We start from the raw sequence: 21,747 nt of genomic DNA, 5'->3' as shown, positions 1-21,747 counted from the left end.
CATTGCAGATTTGTAATAGAGAACTATTCGTTATTCCATACATTTTCAAAAGAATAAGCAAGCAGGAAAGAGACACCAGGAAAGTAGCGGAAGCCAACAGGCATCCTCCTTCGACAATAGAAGCAGCCGCTTATTGCCACCAACCATGATTTGACCACAAATCTTGTTTTGTGCCCAGTGGAATAACTAAGCTAACAGCAAACGAGTAGAAAACGGGCCGAGCCAAAATGTCAAATTTTCTTTAAATCAAAGATTAATATAGTTTTATTCCGTTATTGTCTTCTCTTTCTTGGGCTCTCAGTAGTGGCGGAGGGAAATTCCCGATGTAGTCTAGTTTATCCTTGGCTGCAGTTACAGAGTCAAGTGGATTTACTTTTCGTGCGCCACAGTTGATTTCCTGTTCTGAGAAAATAAGCCATAAAGCAACTCATAACAGTGGGTGTGCCACATGTGGACAAATAGACAATATTATGATATAGTCCTATGTCTGGTTCTTCAATGTCCACATTTCCTCAACATATAAGAGAATACTTTAACAATAATAATAACAATCATAAAACAATAATAATAGTACAAGTGCTCTTATTTATAGTAAAATAATAGGAGTAATTTAATTTAGGCAATCAAGTACCAAACTTTTATTTATGTTTGTAACATTCATGTTAGTCACAATCAATCGTTATTATTCAAGGCCAACTTCATTGGATCGAAATTTGACAGAAAGAAAGAGCTCTTGGCAGCACCCTTACTACAGAGTTAACTTTTGCAAGACAATGGCTCCGCCGTCTGTTTCATTGAATGAACTGACACATGAGCTGACTGTGGGTTATTACCATTTCACCATAGTTTCCCAAGACTTTACTGTGCGATTAATACAATCGTTTTTTATATTAACTTTTTTAGCATTAACTTGGGATACAAAAACGACGATTTCCTGTTTAATGGGATATTTATTGGGACAGGTGTTTTGGATTTTCGCGCTGGAATCGACCTGAAAGGAGGAGCACACACGTGTCTTATGTCAAAATTGTACACGCCCTTGCACCAGTAGGCTCAGATATATACTTCAGAAGACAATTTCCTTCCAGGGGTGCAGCCATGGGTGGGCCTGGGAGGGCATAGGCTCACCCACTTGGCAGCCAGGCCCACCCACTGGGAGTCAGGCCCAGCCAATCATTTTGAGTTTTATTACAGACAGAAATACTCCTCAGCACCCTCACCCCCCATAAGATGATCCTGCAGGTGAAGAAGCCGGATGTGGAGGTCCTGGGCTGGCATGGTTACACGTGGTCTGCGGTTGTGAGGCCAGTTGGACGTACTGCCAAATTCTCTAAAACGACGTTGGCGGCAGCTTATGGTAGAGAAATGAACATTCAATTATCTGGCAACAGTTCTAGTGGACATTCCTGCGGTCAGCATGCCAATTGCATGCTCCCTCAAAACTTGAGACATCTGTGACATTGTGTTGTGTGACTAAACTGCACATTGTAAAGTGGCCTTTTATTGTTCCCAGCACAAGGTGCACCTGTGTAATGATCATGCTGTTTAATCAGCTTCTTGATATGCCACACCTGTCAGGTGGATGGATTATCTTGGCAAAGGAGAAATGCTCACTAACAGGGATGTAAACAAATTTGTGCACAACATTTGAAAGAAATAAGCTTTTTGTGTGTATGGACAGTTTCTGGGATTTTTATTTCAGCTCATGAAACATGAGACCAACACTTTACATGTTGCGTATATATATTTATTTTTTCAGTGAAGGAGCTTCTTGTTTGGAGTGGTTAAAAAAAACAACCTATCCACAGTTTTTCAACATTCAGTCAACCTAAAGATGCAGCAGAGTAGGGAATCTATTACGTCCCACTTCCAGTCATCCTGTCCTTTCTTACCGCTACATTTCTAAACACTGCAAAACATGGTGTTCCTGGCTAATGCTATAAAAATGTTATGTAACGATTTATCATCTCAATTTGAAATTTCACTCCATAAAAGGAGTCACTAGAGACTCAAAGACACAAGAGGGGGTAGAACACAATGTTACGTAGTAACGCTTGAAAGATATGTAAATGCATTTCCCTCTTTTTCCTAGCTGATGGATATCAGTAAGGATACTGGGGAAGAAGGCCTTTTGAGCAGTTTATGAAGATGACGTTCTATGGTCAGTCTGTGGTGGGAGAGGACCACAAGTCCATCAAGCCTCTGATTCAGAAGAACAGGGCTTTCGGAGTGGGCTTCGTCCTGGACTACAGTGTAAAAGAGGATCTCACACAGGAGGAGGCAGTGGCTAGATGGTCTACCTAACCTATTTCATAGACCCAGCAAAAACTGAATGTTGCTAGAACTTCAGGTTATACTGTATGTTCTGGTGGGGTCCCAGCAGCCATCGTTAGTAGAACAACAGTAAGAACATCCCATGTTAATGTTGGCTTATAAGAAAACAGAGATGTGTATCCCCCTTTATCAGAATGAAAATAGGTCATTGTTTTGTGTATGAATTTGAAATACTATATACTTCTGAGAGCACATAGACATCTTGTTCAGCAAACCAGTTTTAATTTTTCACACATCAAAAATGTTTCCACAAACTAATGTAATTTCCTTATTCTGAATGAACGGTATCCAGATCTAACCAGAGTGAACGACCACAGTATGAATTTCCCCTCATTTGAAGCTAAGGACAGGCTATAATTTGACATCCCTCTTAGGATGTAAACACTAGTCTGTCCAGACCCCATTGGTCAGTTTGGTCAAAGCCCTCCTCGTCTGATTGGCTGTCCTCTCGGAACTCTCACTCTTCAGGAATTCTATCACATGAGGCGAAGCAGCAGCAGCACAAGGCAGAGAGTCAGTAGAGACAGTCTGATCCCTGCTCTGATATAAGCCTGTATGACAGGCCAGGAAAAACTTACACAACCGTTCTCTCTGAGGAGAGCTAGGCTTCATGTGGGTGAGATAATGGCACTATGTAGTCACACTGTGAGTTATGCTAAGTTTTTGTTCTGAACTCACCTTCATTTCCCCTCTTTGGAGGACAACTTTAACTTTGAGGTTATATGCCTAAAAATAAGTAAATTGGTCTGATTTTGTCCAGTGTGAGAGAGAGAGAGAGAGAGAGAGAGAGAGAGAGAGAGAGAGAGAGAGAGAGAGAGAGAGAGAGAAAGAAAGAGAGAGAGAGGGAGAGAAAGAAAGAAAGAGAGAGCAAGAGTGAGTGAGTGAGTGAGCGAGCGAGAGAGAGAGAGAGATGGGGACATACTGCCAAAGGACTGAGTGTTTCTCTGTGTCTCTCTCTCTCTGAAAGAGGTCACTCTGGTCAGGTACATTTCAGAATCAGCAAGCGATCAGCTCTGTTGACTCAGAACAGTGGCTGCCTGAGATCTTGTTTAATATGCAAAAACAGGTGTAAGACAGTGTGGTTTTACTCACTCCCTGCCCTGTTTGAAATATATCCTAACTCTACCATGAAAATAATATTAGGACAGGACACCCAGTCACTTCTGCTATGTTTAGTTTTCTGCTTAGTCTGGACTTTGTCTGCCATCAGAAGACATTCAGAGCTTTGTGTTGGTAAAAAACAGACCTGCAAGGCATAAGCCAGGAAGAGGTAGCTAGTCCACTTTGATACAAAACTACTTCCTGATACAGTTGTGCTGGACATGCACTCACGCGACTTATCAAAGACACTTGCACCAGTCAGCAACACAGCAGCATGTGAGTGAGGCACAGTATGAACAAGAGGGGATGCTTGGTCTTCCATAGAATAGAATATCAAATAATAGAATAGAATCATTCCTGAGAAAAAAAATCATTTTTCACAACAAGCTCGTACATATACAGTGGGGAAAAAAAGTATTTAGTCAGCCACCAATTGTGCAAGTTCTCCCACTTAAAAAGATGAGAGAGGCCTGTCATTTTCATCATAGGTACACGTCAACTATGACAGACAAATTGAGAAAAAAGAATCCAGAAAATCACATTGTAGGATTTTTAATGAATTTATTTGCAAATTATGGTGGAAAATAAGTATTTGGTCACCTACAAACAAGCAAGATTTCTGGCTCTCACAGACCTGTAACTTCTTCTTTAAGAGGCTCCTCTGTCCTCCACTCGTTACCTGTATTTATGGCACCTGTTTGAACTTGTTATCAGTATAAAAGACACCTGTCCACAACCTCAAACAGTCACACTCCAAACTCCACTATGGTCAAGACCAAAGAGCTGTCAAAGGACACCAGAAACAAAATTGTAGACCTGCACCAGGCTGGGAAGACTGAATCTGCAATAGGTAAGCAGCTTGGTTTGAAGAAATCAACTGTGGGAGCAAATATTAGGAAATGGAAGACATACAAGACCACTGATAATCTCCCTCGATCTGGGGCTCCACGCAAGATCTCACCCGTGGGGTCAAAATGATCACAAGAATGGTGAGCAAAAATCCCAGAACCACACGAGGGGACCTAGTGAATGACCTGCAGAGAGCTGGGACCAAAGTAACAAAGCCTACCATCAGTTACACACTACTCCGCCAGGGACTCAAATCCTGCAGTGCCAGACGTGTCCCCCTGCTTAAGCCAGTAAATGTCCAGGCCCGTCTGAAGTTTGCTAGCGTGCATTTGGATGATCCAGAAGAGGATTGGGAGAATGTCATATGGTCAGATGAAACCAAAATATAACTTTTTGGTAAAAACTCAACTCATCATGTTTGGAGGACAAAGAATGCTGAGTTGCATCCAAAGAACACCATACCTACTGTGAAGCATGGGGGTGGAAACTTCATGCTTTGGGGCTTTTTTTCTGCAAAGGGACCAGGACGACTGATCCGTGTAAAGGAAAGAATGAATGGGGCCATGTATCGTGAGATTTTGAGTGAAAACCTCCTTCCATCAGCAAGGGCATTGAAGATGAAACGTGGCTGGGTCTTTTAGCATGACAATGATCCCAAACACACCTCCCGGGCAATGAAGGAGTGGCTTCGTAAGAAGCATTTCAAGGTCCTGGAGTGGCCTAGCCAGTCTCCAGATCTCAACCCCATAGAAAATCTTTGGAGGGAGTTGAAAGTCCGTGTTGCCCAGCGACAGCCCCAAAACATCACAGCTCTAGAGGAGATCTGCATGGAGGAATGGGCCAAAATACCAGCAACAGTGTGTGAAAACCTTGTGAAGACTTACAGAAAACGTTTGACCTGTGTCATTGCCAACAAGGGGTATATAACAAAGTATTGAGAAACTTTTGTTATTGACCAAATACTTATTTTCCACCATAATTTGCAAATAAATTCATTAAAAATCCTACAATGTGATTTTCTGGATTTTTTTTTCTCATTTTGTCTGTCATAGTTGACATGTACCTATGATGAAAATTACAGGCCTCTCTCATCTTTTTAAGTGGGAGAACTTGCACAATTGGTGGCTGACTAAATACTTTTTTTCCCCACTGTACAAACAAATAACCAACCAACAACCCACCCCCTAGATATTTACAGTTCCATTTCATGCATGTGGAATGTATTTCTCTTAGTCCAGACATGCCATCATACCATCAACCCCCTGTTACTTTACTTTCTTACGTCCAAATACCCCAACAAGATCTCACAGTCTGACACGGCCTAACACGGTCTGACTTCAGTATTGGACTATGGTCCAGGGGGGAGAAAAACTTAGCGTTTTGACGGTTAAGTTTAGGCATTGATTCCGATTGGTTAAGTTAAGGGTTAAGGTTTGGGAATCGTTAAAAAAACTAAAAATGACTGCCTGGGAGTGGGATTGAACCCACAATCCTCTGAGCCGGAGCTCACAGCTTACGCCATCCGCCATCCTTGTCCACAACACCATAGCAAGCCACGAGCCTCCTCTATGGTATCAGCATCTCCCGACGTTCTGGGGACGAATGTCGAATACTGCATTGGATCTGGTGTGACCTGGCTGAATACCCATCAAGCTTACCGGCCCCAGAGTAGTCACATGTGACATGGGTCAGACCTCATTTCTGTGGTCTGTAATGGTATGGACATATGTTCAGCTGTATAGTGTGTCTGAGTGCCCTTCATGAAGGTCCAAACATGGGCAGGGACAGCTCAGTTTCTCAATCTATCTGGGGCCACCTGTGGGTTCATGGGTACAATATAAACTGGCTGGTGCCTCAAGGGCACTACGGTTCATGGAATGTTTTTTTTTTTAGTCTGATGTGCCAGGCTCATGTTCACCAAGGAATCTAATGTCAATGTTTGTGTGTGTGTGTGTGTGTGTGTGTGTGTGTGTGTGTGTGTGTGTGTGCGTGTGTGCGTGTGTGCGTGTGTGCGTGTGTGCGTGTGTGTGTGTGTGTGGACTGTGGTGAGCTCTAATATGATCCTGTTTGTTCAGAACACTATAATACTGTTCAAATTCATAACGAGTGAATCAATTCTGCTTTCTTTTTCTTTCCTTCTTCGTTGACAGCTCATGTGTGTCCGCTGCAGAGAAGGAACGCTTAGGTAAGTCCGTCCGTTGGATTGTTAGGGTTCCATTTGAGCCACTAACTATATGATGCAACTGGTTGCAATAGGGAGGGATGCTGGTGTGTTTGCTGCCCCCTGCAGGCCACAGAGAAAATAAGTACAAGGCTCACCGACAGTTCAGGGACAGCCGAGGGGGAGTGACCAGAGCCGGGACATATTTCTACGCAGACGAGGCTAAATGTGACCAACACATGGAGACCTTCCTCAAGTGTATCAAAGCATCTGGTATCTAGCATCTGGTACGCCTGCAGAAAGACACAATAGACACAATATAGAGAGAAAGGCTGGACGGTCGGGGGGTTAGAGAGTATTTTTATTTTTTTCCAACCAGAGGGCCTCTGTCTCTCTCCATTAGCCCCCACCAGAGGGCCTCTGTCTCTCCCCCCATTAGCCCCCACCAGAGGGCCTCTGACTCCCCCCATTAGCCCCCACCAGAGGGCCTCTGACTCCCCCCATTAGCCCCCACCAGAGGGCCTCTGACTCCCCCCATTAGCCCCCACCAGAGGGCCTCTGACTCCCCCCATTAGCCCCCACCAGAGGGTCTCTGTCTCTCTCCAATAGCCCCCACCAGAGGGCAGCCTACACACACACTGGTAAAGATGTTCAGCAGGCAGGCAGGCAGACACTGGAAGACGTTTCTGATTGACAGTGAGGGCTTTGCATAGACTGATTTGTAGTATACAATACTGTATATATCACTTCATACTTTATATTTTCCTGGCTAAAGGCTGTCTCTCCCTGTGCCCCTCCAGAACCATTGACATGCTGGATTGGAACAGCCGTTGTCCCAAACTTAGAGGTAAGCAATGCAAGCCAATGGAAATACTGTAGGAGATAAGCATAGACAGACACAATATGGATTTGTATCATACTCAAGTGGTTCTGTAAACACTGCCAAACCCTGTTTGTTTCAATTGACTGTATGTTTCAATTGACTTGTTAAATTGTTTGTGCTATTAAATTGGTAAGATTGACACTTTCGAGTTGATCCCAGAATTGAGAAAATAATGGGTGCTTGAAAGGAGTTCCACCACTTGGAAAGTGTCTCAGTGGGCCTCAGATAAAGTCTTTCTTGGCCTCTCTGGCCGTGCAACACACTATCTCCAGTGCCAGACCTAGCAAGATTTAATGGGAGAGAAGGCCCTATCTCCTGTGTTTGCTGAGACAGTGTGATTCATTGTGCCACAGACAGGTAAACATATTGTGTTTGCTTAGACAGGTCAGCTGGAGCTGCTGCTCAGTAAGTTCACTGAGGAGGGGGGAGAAGCAGATAAACAGAATGCTGCAGAGGTTGGACAAGCTGTCCAAGGTAAACACGACAAAGCGCTATGTAAAGGTATTGGCCGAAATCTGTCTTGCCTGCTACTTACTAAAATTACATACTGTGTACTAATCATACTACATACTATTAAGAACGCACTGTAAAAACAAATGCAGTAAGCAGCGAATATCAACATACTGGGCTCATCCTATTGAGAATGCGTAATTTAATGCGCAATTGCGTTGATTCCCGCCATATGTTAACTTTGATTACCAGCTGTTGTCAAACAAACTATTCTCTTCCTCAATAGTTTGCAGCAAATTTTACTACATGAAAAGTCAAAATGAGTATGACATGCTGGCATTTAAAGCATACTACATTTTCAAAATGTAATATACAAAAACACGTTATATTTGCGCATACCCAAAATGCCTACTACGGACACGGCCATTATCTATGCTATGTAATGTAATGTTATGTAATGTTATCACACTACTGCTTTCTAAAAGTTATGTTTCCTTAGATTCTTGAGAAAAACATGTAGCTCATGTGTCTGTATTGAAGTAGAACTCATCTTTGTTGAATAGAACTTGGTTCCTCTGCGTTGCAGCATGCTGAGGAGCACATTGTCCGTCTGACTACAACCTGGTTCCTCTGCGTTGCAGCATGCTGAGGAGCACAGTGTCCGTCTGATGGTGGATGCAGAGCAGACCTACTTCCTGCCTGCCATCAGCACCCTGACTGTGGAGATGCAGAGGATCTACAACGGAGAGAAACCTCCCATCTTCAACACCTACCAGTGCTACCTCAAGGTTAGAGACCCCATAGTCACACGTTGCCTTCTTTCCAGTGATACCTCAAGGTTAGAGAACCCATAGTCACACGTTGCCTTCTTTCCAGTGATACCTCAAGGTTAGAGAACCAGCAGTCACGCGTTGCCTTCCTTCCAGTGATACCTCAAGGTTAGAGACCCCATAGTCACACGTTGCCTTCTTTCCAGTGATACCTCAAGGTTAGAGAACCAGCAGTCACGCGTTGCCTTCTTTCCAGTGATACCTCAAGGTTAGAGAACCAGCAGTCACGCGTTGCCTTCCTTCCAGTGATACCTCAAGGTTAGAGACCCCATAGTCACACGTTGCCTTCTTTCCAGTGATACCTCAAGGTTAGAGAACCAGCAGTCACGCGTTGCCTTCTTTCCAGTGATACCTCAAGGTTAGAGACCCTGTAGTCAAATGTTGCCATATTAGGCCTGTGATAACGTGACCATGGATGTTGAGTTGTCGAGATGGGAGGGCTTGTGCACGGAGCCTACATGTAGCAGGTGGAAGAAATTGGATATGAGGATCCCATTGACACTGACTATGAGACCACTAACATGATGTACCACAGGTAAAGGATGAATCAATTCATACTAACGGACACTGAATACTTAAAAACATACTTAATACATACTTATAGTTAAAAACAAATGTTTTTAAGAACCTGTAATAGTGCTGAATAACTAAACTTTAGCTCTGATCTGACCAAAGGTACTGCACTTACAGGAAGTAGGCTGACATTTCAGGAGCAGCTTGGTCACAGCTGTGTAACAACGTGTCAGGGACAGTACTATGGTTTGATTTACTGTCATGTCTGTGTACTATAAGGTGTCTAGACTACATCCTGAATGAGATTGGACTGAACAGAAACGCCAATGTCATGTTGGCTTCACACAACGAGGACACGGTGAAGCACACCATGAGGAGGCAAGTCTCCATAATCTAGTCTACTGCCAAGGCCTTGGCATAGATCACAGACACACTGAGGAGGATGGCTCCCTTCCCTGACTGCTCTGAGGAGGATGGCTCCCTTCCCTGACTGCTCTGAGGAGGATGGCTCCCTAACCTGACTGCTCTGAAGAGGATGGCTCCCTGCCCTGACTGCTCTGAGGAGGATGGCTCCCTACCCTGACTGCTCTGATGAGGATGGCTCCCTGCCCTGACTGCTCTGAGGAGGATGGCTCCCTGCCCTGACTGCTCTGAGGAGGATAGCTCCCTAACCTGACTGCTCTGAGGAGGATGGCTCCCTTCCCTGACTGCTCTGAGGAGGATGGCTCCCTACCCTGACTGCTCTGAGGAGGATGGCTCCCTAACCTGACTGCTCTGAGGAGGATGGCTCCCTAACCTGACTGCTCTGAGGAGGATGGCTCCCTAACCTGACTGCTCTGAGGAGGATGGCTCCCTGCCCTGACTGCTCTGAAGAGGATGGCTCCCTGCCCTGACTGCTCTGAGGAGGATGGCTCCCTACCCTGACTGCTCTGAGGAGGATGGCTCCCTACCCTGACTGCTCTGAGGAGGATAGCTCCCTACCCTGACTGCTCTGAGGAGGATGGCTCCCTACCCTGACTGCTCTGAGGAGGATAGCTCCCTAACCTGACTGCTCTGAGGAGGATGGCTCCCTACCCTGACTGCTCTGAGGAGGATAGCTCCCTACCCTGACTGCTCTGAGGAGGATAGCTCCCTAACCTGACTGCTCTGAGGAGGATAGCTCCCTAACCTGACTGCTCTGAGGAGGATAGCTCCCTACCCTGACTGCTCTGAGGAGGATGGCTCCCTGCCCTGACTGCTCTGAGGAGGATAGCTCCCTAACCTGACTGCTCTGAGGAGGATAGCTCCCTAACCTGACTGCTCTGAGGAGGATAGCTCCCTAACCTGACTGCTCTGAGGAGGATGGCTCCCTAACCTGACTGCTCTGAGGAGGATAGCTCCCTACCCTGACTGCTCTGAGGAGGATGGCTCCCTAACCTGACTGCTCTGAGGAGGATAGCTCCCTACCCTGACTGCTCTGAGGAGGATGGCTCCCTACCCTGACTGCTCTGAGGAGGATGGCTCCCTACCCTGACTGCTCTGAGGAGGATGGCTCCCTACCCTGACTGCTCTGAGGAGGATGGCTCCCTAACCTGACTGCTCTGAGGAGGATGGCTCCCTACCCTGACTGCTCTGAGGAGGATAGCTCCCTAACCTGACTGCTCTTACTGCCCACTCACACATACCTGTACATGTACATTACATTTCTAGAAGTGCTTTTAAACTATATTTACTTTTGTTGTTTGTGTTCATTGACACGCAGGATGAATAAGTTGGGCCTGACTCCCACGGAGAACTTCACAGAGAACCTCGGAAAGCTACTGGCCATGTGTGACAAGATCCGTTTCCCATTGGGTGAGCCTGATTGATTGATCGATTGATTGATTGGTTGGTTAGCTTCCATTGGGTGAAAGTGAGAGACATAGACAACACCCATGCGGTTGAACCCTGATCCATCTGACCTGCACAGAGCCAGTTCAGAAGGGAAACCAGAGTGCCCCGCCTCAGGCTGACGCATCAGCTGAGATGGAACCAATTAGAGGCTAGTAACAATCACGCCTACCTTATTAGAGGCCTATTTAAGCTGACCGGGTCTACTCACTCAACCTGCTGCTGCTTGCTGCTGCTGCTACTATTCGCTGGCTTCTACCTCCCACCACCACCCCAGCCTCTGCCTGTTCGGTTCTGTGTTCCTGCCGGGGGGATTAGTATAGCTTACTGTGATCACTGCCTGTATATTGATGCTTTGCTTAGGCAGTGAGCTACACTGAAGAAGCAGAGCTTATATTGCCAAGACTTGTATTATTCATTGCTTAATAAATTGTTGAACATATTTCTACGTGGCGTTTTCTTTCGGAACAATAATACATCACAAAATGACAAACAGGGTCTCTTTTTGATTTTTAACAGCAGGAGCTATAGTTATTAACTGAAATGTGTTAGTCACATGCGATATCTCAATTGGCCCAAAGGGGGCACTGCATCATTCGTGGGGGACGACATGTTTACCGCTGCCTTCTTCTTTTTGTTCTAGCTAGTGAAATCCCTGCTACTACTGTATCGTATAGCTTTGTGTTACTCTAAAACCTGTCCCTGTGACCTTTGTGTCTGTTCACTAATATACTACCCCTCTCCTCCCTCCAGGCCAGGCAGGTTTCCCTGTGTATAAGTATGCTCCCTATGGGCCTGTGAACGAGGTGATCCCATAGCTGTCCCGTCGTGCCCAGGACAACAGGGGCTTCATGAAGGGTTCCCAGAGGGAGAGAGAGCTGCTGTGGAAGGAGCTGAAACGCAGGCTGGCCTCTGGACAGGTCTTCTACAGGCCTCAGCCTGACCCTGCACTATGAAATCACAGCTAGCTAGCTGTCTCTCGCTCCGTCTCTGTCTGTGCCACTTACTCTCTTTTTAGTGATCTCTCTTTCTGTCTCTCTCGCTCTCATTTCACCCCTCTCTCTTTCTCTGTTTATCTCTCCCTCTTCCCCTTAGCTATCTTTCCCCCTCCCTCTTTCCCTCTCTCCCTCTCTCTTAATTTCCTCTCTGTAAGCGTTCCTCTTTTTGTCCTCTCAGCATCCTCAGAGCCCTGCATACATCATACAGGCATCTTTACTACTCCAAAAGGACTCCCTAAAATGTCCGGCTGGCCCAGTCCGCCTGCCGCTCACTACTTTTTTATCACTCTATTTATCCTGGAGAAGGACAGCAATAATAAAAAGATAACATGCTTGATTTAAATGGCAGTAAAGTATCCATCAATATTCATTTTTCTGTATAATGCTTCTTGATTCAAGGCCACATAAAACCCCTTAGGAGTATTTCTGTAGATTTCCTACATGATGTTTCACAAGTATTGTAGTATCTTATAGTGTTCTTTATGCTATTCATAAATCTAGAGTAAGAATGTATACTTGTCTAGCCCCTTGTGCCTCTATAGTACTGCATTAAATATTACACTCAAAGATAGTTTAAAAGAGAATAAACTTTATTGTAGTTTAGTTTAAATCGATAGGAGAATTCATTGTACATTCCTGAAGGCTCTGGAAGGTTTGTTCTCCAGTAGCCTAGTTTGCTTGTGTTGATGTCCGGAATGGCATTACTTTAAACTATTCAGGACTTCAAATCATTGTAACTCAGTGTTCTATTAATTTGTCCATTTGGCATCTAAATTAATATGACATTTTAAATATGTTTGATAAAGCACTGCAACCTTGTAAATATGAAAAACAGTTTATTTTGTTTATTCAGCATGTTTCATCAAGTAAGTTTATGATCAAAATAGCTGACAAGAAGAATGTAAAGAGAAATCCACAAGGCCTCAAACTCTCAAGACATCAACAATTATTTTTAAAGTTAAAGAAAATTGAGTGTTATCGTTCTCTTTTGTTGGCCGAGCTTTTGAGATAGACTCCCAGTATGGGTCATTGCAATGGTAATTGTAGGTTAGAGCCTGTTTCATTACTGACAGTCCATTAATATCTCATTCAGAAACTAATCAGGCTTCCCAATAATGATCACCCTGCGACTCTGTGACAGCAACCATCCTTCTGCAGATGATTATTAAATTGCCCATGATATTGTGCTCTCACACTGAATAGGGGAGGGAGAGGACGCATTAATCATTGGAAGCAAATTGGTCAGAAGAACAGAAACGAGAAAAATGCACTGTGTCTAATGTAAGTTCCTGCTGTGCTTTGTTCATAGAGTTTGTCAACCATTTTATCCATCCAATACACTATTTGAATCAAGTGTTCTTTTTGACTTTCAGGACATGTTCTTTTTCTTCTTCTAATTAGAACAGCTCCAGAGCCACTGTCAGAACATTTTTCCTAATGTACTTTATGAATGTCGACGTTTCTTATGCAAGAGGTTGACTGCGCAGCGTCGTCTCATGAGATCCCCTGTGGCGGTGGAACGGTTCAGCCTCAGACTGTTTGTTTGTTTTGCTTGCCTTATGTTTGTGGTTAGGATTTAATGGATTATCAGACGGCAGTTTGGGCATTTTCTTTCATCTCAGCAACTGAGGGGGATGTTTTAGTGAACTATGTGCTAAACAAGGTTAAATCACGGATGTCTCTGTTGCTAGGCAAGAACTAAGAATGGTTCCTTTCACTGGGCTTGTGTATGTGTAAAATGGGCATCTGCCCTGTCATTGGGTGAAATTCTACAGTAGTCTTATGTTATCTGTGACTGTAACCAGACTATGACCCTGTGGCTCCCCTTAGGCATATCCCTGGAACGAGCCAGGGTTGAACAGAGTTCAGGCTAAACCTTTGTCTCTCCTTGGCTATCTTCTTAAATTGATTACAGCATGATGAGGTGGGGTTTGTGTATGTTTGAAAGATTAAGTGTGAACCTGTCATGTCGAACAATCAATCTTCAGGTCAAGCTCGGGTGAGCCGGGGTTGAACAGAGTTTATACTAAACATGAGTGTTTTTGCAAGATAAGGGATTGATTGGTTGTATTACTATTTATTCTGAACTGAATAAAAGTTAAATTTAGCCGCCATCATAGACGAAGGGAGTGGGCGGAGCGATAGAGAGCGGGAAACTGAAGATAATGGCAGGAGAACCCAAGAGGGAGGGGCTTTGAGCTAGGAGGGATGTGAATGGGACTATATAGACTGGGAGCAGAGAGAGAGAAGGGAGGCTACTCTGCAGACCAGCCCGGCTTTGTTGAATTGTAATAAAGTCAATCTTGATTCTACAAAAACTCTTATTTTCTACATCACAACATTACATGAACTCACACACACACACGCACGCACGCACGCACGCACGCACGCACACACACACACACACACACACACACACACACACACACACACACACACACACACACACACCACATACACATCATAGAATGATTGGTAACTCAAAAAGAACATGTAGTGTAGTTGGGAAAAGGTTAGGCTGTGGGGATTATATGTTTATGATGTGTCATGTTGGTATTTAAATTTCAGTGATAGTTTACAGAGAGGCTTATTATCAATTCAATGCTTGTAGCCTACCGTACAAACCAAGGGTAGGAAACCAAAATTATTTTCCAATCGTTTCGTTCTGAACAGAACCAGTTTCCTTTTTCGTTTTGTTCCACTGTTCCGACCAAAGTTCTGAACCAGTTAGAACCCCAAAAAAGTAACCGTTTATATCGTTACTTTCACTTCCTTTTTTTTAACCTGTGAAATCAACAGTTTTTTTTACATTTAGCTCATTCAATTACTTCACCAATCAGTGCGGATAGAGCAGGCAAGCTAGTTGTTTACATGCGTGATGGACAGACAAGTGTAGTCTACAGGGTAAGATGTAACTGAAATGTTGCAGGTGGGGAGAGAGCTAGAGAGGGTTGAGGAGGAGGCTTGACACGCTGGGCATCTTGTTATGCCATGCATTATCTGAATTAGGTCCACAGAATTATACCTAGGAGGAGCAGCTTCTATGAAGGAACTTTGAATGTCCTTTGAGCTAGCTAGCTACATGTAACAAGGTAGCGTAAACACACACAGGCAAAGATTTTCAGCTTGCAGGCAGACACTGGAATAAGTTTCTGAGTGACAGAGTGAGGTCTTTGCATATAGGCACTTTGTTGCGTTTTGTTGTGGGACTAGAAAAAAGGTGCCTGGAACGTAAACTAACGATATTAACTGGTTCCCATACTTTTAAAATAACGGGTCTGTCCTGGAACAGTATGGATCACTAAAGCTAAAGCATAGGTCCTCAGAGAGAAGAAGAGGGAGAGACAGAGAGAGAGAGAGAGAGAGAGAGAGAGAGAGAGAGAGAGAGAGAGAGAGAGAGAGAGAGAGAGAGAGAGAGAGAGAGAGAGAGAGAGAGAGAGAGAGAGAGAGAGAGAGAGAGAGAGAGAGAGAGAGAGAGAGAGAGAGAGAGAGAGAGAGAGAGAGAGAGAGAGAGAGAGAGAGAGCGAGAGAGAGCGAGAGAGAGAGAGAGAGTGAGAGGATGGAGAGAGAAAGAGGGGGAGAAAGTGAGAGAGAAAGAAAGAAAGAATGAAAGAAAGAAAGGGAGAGAGAGAGAGTCTGGCTGCACAGCAGAAAAACATCATGGCGCTGCTGTTGCTCTGAGCCATTTTACTGTGGAAGATGAGTCATTCTGACTGTCATATACTACAGATCCTGTGTGTATGTGCGTGTGTGTGTGTGCGTGTGCGTGTGTGCGTGTGTGTGTGTGTGTCAAACCCTCTCTCAGGCCCTGGGACTTACACTCTTAGAAAAAAGGGTTCCAAAAGGGTTCTTTGTCTGTCCCCATTGGAGAACCATTTTTGGTTCCCAGTGGTGGACACTTGTTTTTATTTTTTGTTTTAACCCTATCCCAAACCTTAACCCTTACCTTAACCATTTGGAATGAGTGCCTACATCTAATGTTTTAACCCTACCCCAAACCTTAACCCTTACCTTAACCATTTTACCCCTACCTACATGTACAAATTATCTTAACTAACCTGTACCCCGCACATTGACTCGGTACCGGTACCCCCTGTATATAGCCTCATTATCGCTATTGTTATTTTATCGTGTTACTTTTAATTTTATTTTCTACTTTAGTTTATTTAGTAAATATTTTCTTAACTTTTTCTTGAACAGCATTGTTGGTTAAGGGCTGTAAGTAAGCATTTCACGGTAAGGTCTACACACCTGTTGTATTCGGCGCATGTGACATAAAATTTAATTTAATTTCATTTGATTTGATTTGGAATGAGTGCCTAAACTTAATGTTTTAACCCTATCCCAAACCTTAACTCTTAACCTTCTAATTTTGATGTTTGGAGCAACTTCGAAATTTGACGTTTAGATAAACATGGATAAACATCTAGTTCACCAACATGACCTCTCCCCACATGGACAAGCCACTCTTTGGACTTCCTGACGGTGCTTAGTGCATCTTTGACCATGTAACTGAATTTACTGCCGGTTAGGGTTCATTTGGTGTTATTTAATCTGTATACCTGTTATCATCCTTGCCCCCATAACCACTGCTATCTATTAACCTTGCTAGCTGCTAACCGTTACCCTTTACAATGTTAATTAGCCCAGCCCATAACCTGAGGCTTACTAGCCTTGCATGCTAGCTTCTCCTGTATATATTGTGTGCAATGCTAGTTGCTAATTATATACTGTTCCATTCTATGCTATGCTAGACCCCTTTTACAGTATGCCATAACTACTGCTAGGTAGCCTGTTAGCATACACTACTGCATTGTAGTATGCTAACCTACTAGCCTTTGTATTACTTTGTGCCTATTCACAGCCAATACCGTTAGCATGCAAGCATAGCCAATGCTACTATAGCCATTTCTTTGTTGTGTGCTAGCCCATTGCTATTATATTGGAGCTACTGTATGTAGCTGTACAGCCTTACATTGCTATTACTCTGGTGTAATATATATTCCCTGTTTCTTCTGTGCTAGAGAAAACCACTATCACTATTACTTTCACCAATTCTATTCCTCTTCCTGTTTGCTGTGTGTGTGTCTGTTTGATGTGTGGCAATAATGTGTGGATTGTATTTCTGTCTCCTACTGCTATTTTCTGTTCTCTGACATGGACCCCGGGACAATTGTACCTATAATTTAAACCGGAGCCTCTTTCGGAAACCACCACAAGGTGGCCCTCTTTTTCAGTGTGTTTGTGGGCATATACTTGTGTGCATGAATCTGTGTGTATGTGTATGTATGTCAGATATCAGGGTGTCCGATATCAGGGTGTCAGATTCAGGGTGTCCGATATCAGGGTGTCAGATATCAGGGTGTCAGATTTCAGGGTGTCAGATTTCAGTACCTGGGATAGACAGGGGGGTCTAGAAGAGAAGGGAACACGATGTTCACATCTCAGGAATAATTTTATTCCATGGCAGCTCGTTATCTGGCTGGCTATTTCTCTCATTTGGTTTCCGTTCGGTTTCCGAGAAGGTGCGAGGCAGAGCTGTCCTGACAGAAATTACTAACTCAATGGCTGTGTCTCAAATAGCACCATAATCCCTATATAGTGCACTACTTTTGACCATGGCTCATAGAATAGGGTTCCAGTTGTGACTCAAAAATGCAAATGAAAGCCCAAGCTCCTCTCCCTTCTTTAAAGTCACAAAAAACGAAGAAGAATTAATCTTGACTGGAATCCTTTTGATCTCTCCCTTTTTCCATCTCTCCAACCACCACCTCCTTTTGCTGTAGCCAATGAATGGTGACCATGTGTTATACAGTGGGGGAAAAAAGTATTTAGTCAGCCACCAATTGTGCAAGTTCTCCCACTTAAAAAGGCCTGTAATTTTCATCATAGGTACACGTCAACTATGACAGACAAATTGAGAAAAAAAATCCAGAAAATCACATTGTAGGATTTTTTATGAATTTATTTGCAAATTATGGTGGAAAATAAGTATTTGGTCACCTACAAACAAGCAAGATTTCTGGCTCTCACGGACCTGTAACTTCTTCTTTAAGAGGCTCCTCTGTCCTCCACTCGTTACCTGTATTAATGGCACCTGTTTGAACTTGTTATCAGTATAAAAGACACCTGTCACACTCCAAACTCCACTATGGCCAAGACCAAAGAGCTGTCAAAGGACACCAGAAACAAAATTGTAGACCTGCACCAGGCTGGGAAGACTGAATCTGCAATAGGTAAGCAGCTTGGTTTGAAGAAATCAACTGTGGGAGCAATTATTAGGAAATGGAAGACATACAAGACCACTGATAATCTCCCTCGATCTGGGGCTCCACGCAAGATCTCACCCCGTGGGGTCAAAATGATCACAAGAACGGTGAGCAAAAATCCCAGAACCACACGGGGGGACCTAGTGAATGACCTGCAGAGAGCTGGGACCAAAGTAACAAAGCCTACCATCAGTAACACACTACGCCGCCAGGGACTCAAATCCTGCAGTGCCAGACGTGTCCCCCCTGCTTAAGCCAGTACATGTCCAGGCCCGTCTGAAGTTTGCTAGAGTGCATTTGGATGATCCAGAAGAGGATTGGGAGAATGTCATATGGTCAGATGAAACCAAAATAGAACTTTTTGGTAAAAACTCAACTCGTTGTGTTTGGAGGACAAAGAATGCTGAGTTGCATCCAAAGAACACCATACCTACTGTGAAGCATGGGGGTGGAAACATCATGCTTTGGGGCTGTTTTTCTGCAAAGGGACCAGGACGACTGATCCGTGTAAAGGAAAGAATGAATGGGGCCATGTATGTGAGATTTTGAGTGAAAACCTCCTTCCATCAGCAAGGGCATTGAAGATGAAACGTGGCTGGGTCTTTCAGCATGACAATGATCCCAAACACACCGCCCGGGCAACGAAGGAGTGGCTTCGTAAGAAGCATTTCAAGGTCCTGGAGTGGCCTAGCCAGTCTCCAGATCTCAACCCTATAGAAAATCTTTGGAGGGAGTTGAAAGTCCCAGCGACAGCCCCAAAACATCACTGCTCTAGAGGATATCTGCATGGAGGAATGGGCCAAAATACCAGCAACAGTGTGTGAAAACCTTGTGAAGACTTACAGAAAACGTTTGACCTGTGTCATTGCCAACAAAGGGTATATAACAAAGTATTGAGAAACTTTTGTTATTGACCAAATACTTATTTTCCACCATAATTTGCAAATAAATTCATTAAAAATCCTACAATGTGATTTTCTGGATTTTTTTTCCTCATTTTGTCTGTCATAGTTGACGTGTACCTATGATGAAAATTACAGGCCTCTCTCATCTTTTTAAGTGGGAGAACTTGCACAATTGGTGGCTGACTAAATACTTTTTTTCCCCACTGTACATCATCAAGCTGCTTTCATCTCAATGCTCTGAGATGTGCCCCGTTTTCCCTTTGAAAGTGACCGGCATGTTGAGGAGGAACAAGCTGTCTACCGGATGAAAGACACTAAAGGAGGGATAGTTTGTGAGGTTGTGTGTGTGTGTGTGGGGGGGGGGGGGGGGGGGGGTGCATGTGTGTGTGTGCTCGTCCATGTGTGTGTGTGCTTGTGTGTGTACTTGTACACACACACACGCGCACACACACAGTTGTAATGGAGGAGGATACACTATGTTCGGTGATACAGTACCCAGCAGAGTAGCAGGCCAATGGGTGGTCCATGGCGGTGTGGCCCTTAGGAAAACAACCATCCATGAGTTATTTCAGGGCCTTGATTTCTCTCCCCACCTATCCATCAGTCAGGGACTGAGGAATGAATGGGACCGGACGAATGTTTGGATCATTAGTCTGGTATTCTGCAGCTCAACTAGCATGAGGCTGGTGAAAAATGAGACTGTTACGTTACGTCTAGGAAACCTTTTCTTAAATAATAATTTTTTTTTAATGGAGAAAAATAACTCCAAGGCTGACTGGATCCGGATGGATTCCATGATTCCAAACATACTGTATGCAGGGGAGACTTAAAACAGTATGCAGGCATCCTAAATGGCACCCCATTCTCTATGTAGTGCACTACTTTTGACCACGGTCCATAGGGCTCTGGTTAAAAGTAGTGCGCTATATAGGGAACAGGGGGTCATTTGGGACACATCCCAGGTGTAGCCTACCTATGGAAGCCAGCGTGTTACCAATCAAACGCAGTGATTCAGTAGAAAATCCAGATCAGTAGGATGAATATTGCCTAGTCAATAGGAGGAGAGATAAAAAGAAAAGAACAGAAATCAAATAGTTTTTCTTCTTCTTGCACCAGCACCTCCACCTATGGACTACAGTAAAGTGTTTGGTGATTTCTTCAAATAGAATATAATTGTTTATTTCCTTCCTGATGACTTCCGACTGTGGACTTAAAACTTCATAAGATGGAAGGAAGAAAAGAAGGACAGGTGTGACGAAGCAGAGAAAGAACCACACCATCATCATCATCACATCCTCCTTACACCTCTCCAATGCTTCCTCCCTCTGAGGTGTGGAACGCCGTTTGGGTCTTTCACATGTCAAAAAAAGATACATGCAAATTCAGCGCACACAACATTCTATAATAGAACTTTGTTATTTGAAGTGTATTTTTTTGTAGTGCGAAGACCCAAACAGTGTTCCATAATTAGAAGCCTGGTCTCATAGGCTAGACATAACATAGTAAATTAAATCCGTGACACTCAAAAATGTAAGATGTGTTACGTTTGGTATGGTTACATAAGACAAATTGTTACTTATGGCAAAAACGAAAGTAGGGTGGTTGGTCGGGGTGGATGGGTTGGTGTATAACGCATAACGTCTAGCAACACAAAGGTCTCATCATGGTTGCGAGTTCGAATCTCGTTGCTAATTAGCAACTTTTCAACTACTTAGCATGTTAGCTAACCCTTACCTTAACCTAAACACTACACTTAACCCTTTAACCTAACTCCTAAACTTAACCCCTAGCCAGCTAGCTAACGTTAGCCACCTAGCCACCTAGCTAGAATCCTTAACGTATCATACCTTTTGAAAATGTGTAACATATAGTATGTTTTGCAAATTCGTAGCATATTGCATGTTTAACGAATTCGTAACATAGAATACGAGTTGTAAATCGTAACATATTATATGAAATGGGAGATGGACACCCACAAATACCATACGAAACGTAACATATCATACTAAATGGAGTGTCTCGGATTTACGTACAGAATAATACGAAATGCTCTGAGACCAGGTTGCACTGAGGGACTATGGATTTCTAACTTCATAAGATGTGTTGTGGGGGGAAAGCGAGCAGAGAGAAAGAAAGAGAACAGTTCCACATCATCATCATCCTCATCGCGTTCTCATTATACCTCTCCATCTCCAAAACAGGGAATGAATAATTACTAGTTTTATTTCAGGACGATGAGTCAGTGTGGAGACAGATAAGGCAGAGTGCCTCCGCTCCTTTCCACTCCTTATTCCTAACCCCAGGGACAATTGTAGAATGCAGCATAAAAAATTCAGCTGTACAGCAGACAAGTCTAAAACATCTTTATTGATTTCTCCTTGTGTGTGTGGGCTTCGAGAGATGTGACGGGTGGGTGGTGTGTGATCCGCGAGAAAAGGATGTCCTCTCGTTTCTCTGTTGCGTTCCCGGCCGCCCACGGCCAAGCTGAAACCATGATTCATAGCGCTAAGCCCACACACTTCAGACATCGCAAATATAGATAGAGGTGAGCGTCACCCTGGTAATATCGATTCTGGTAGAAGGAG

General features: G+C 43.9%; 1 pseudogene across 1 annotated transcript; it reads left to right on the top strand.

Annotated features, from left to right (window-relative positions):
- Positions 1–2,148: 2,148 nt before the first annotated feature.
- Positions 2,149–12,191, top strand: LOC311144396 (proline dehydrogenase 1, mitochondrial-like; annotated as a pseudogene). Its single transcript has 10 exons — positions 2,149–2,294; positions 6,435–6,469; positions 6,575–6,718; positions 7,246–7,292; positions 7,709–7,802; positions 8,420–8,566; positions 9,076–9,143; positions 9,401–9,499; positions 10,863–10,954; positions 11,744–12,191. The product of its transcript is annotated as a proline dehydrogenase 1, mitochondrial-like (transcript).
- Positions 12,192–21,747: the final 9,556 nt, after the last annotated feature.

The sequence above is a fragment of the Coregonus lavaretus genome (assembly GCF_964263955.1).
Source record: "Coregonus lavaretus genome assembly, chromosome: 17".
Taxonomy (NCBI): domain Eukaryota; kingdom Metazoa; phylum Chordata; class Actinopteri; order Salmoniformes; family Salmonidae; genus Coregonus; species Coregonus lavaretus.
This window is presented reverse-complemented; position numbering and strand designations above follow the sequence as displayed.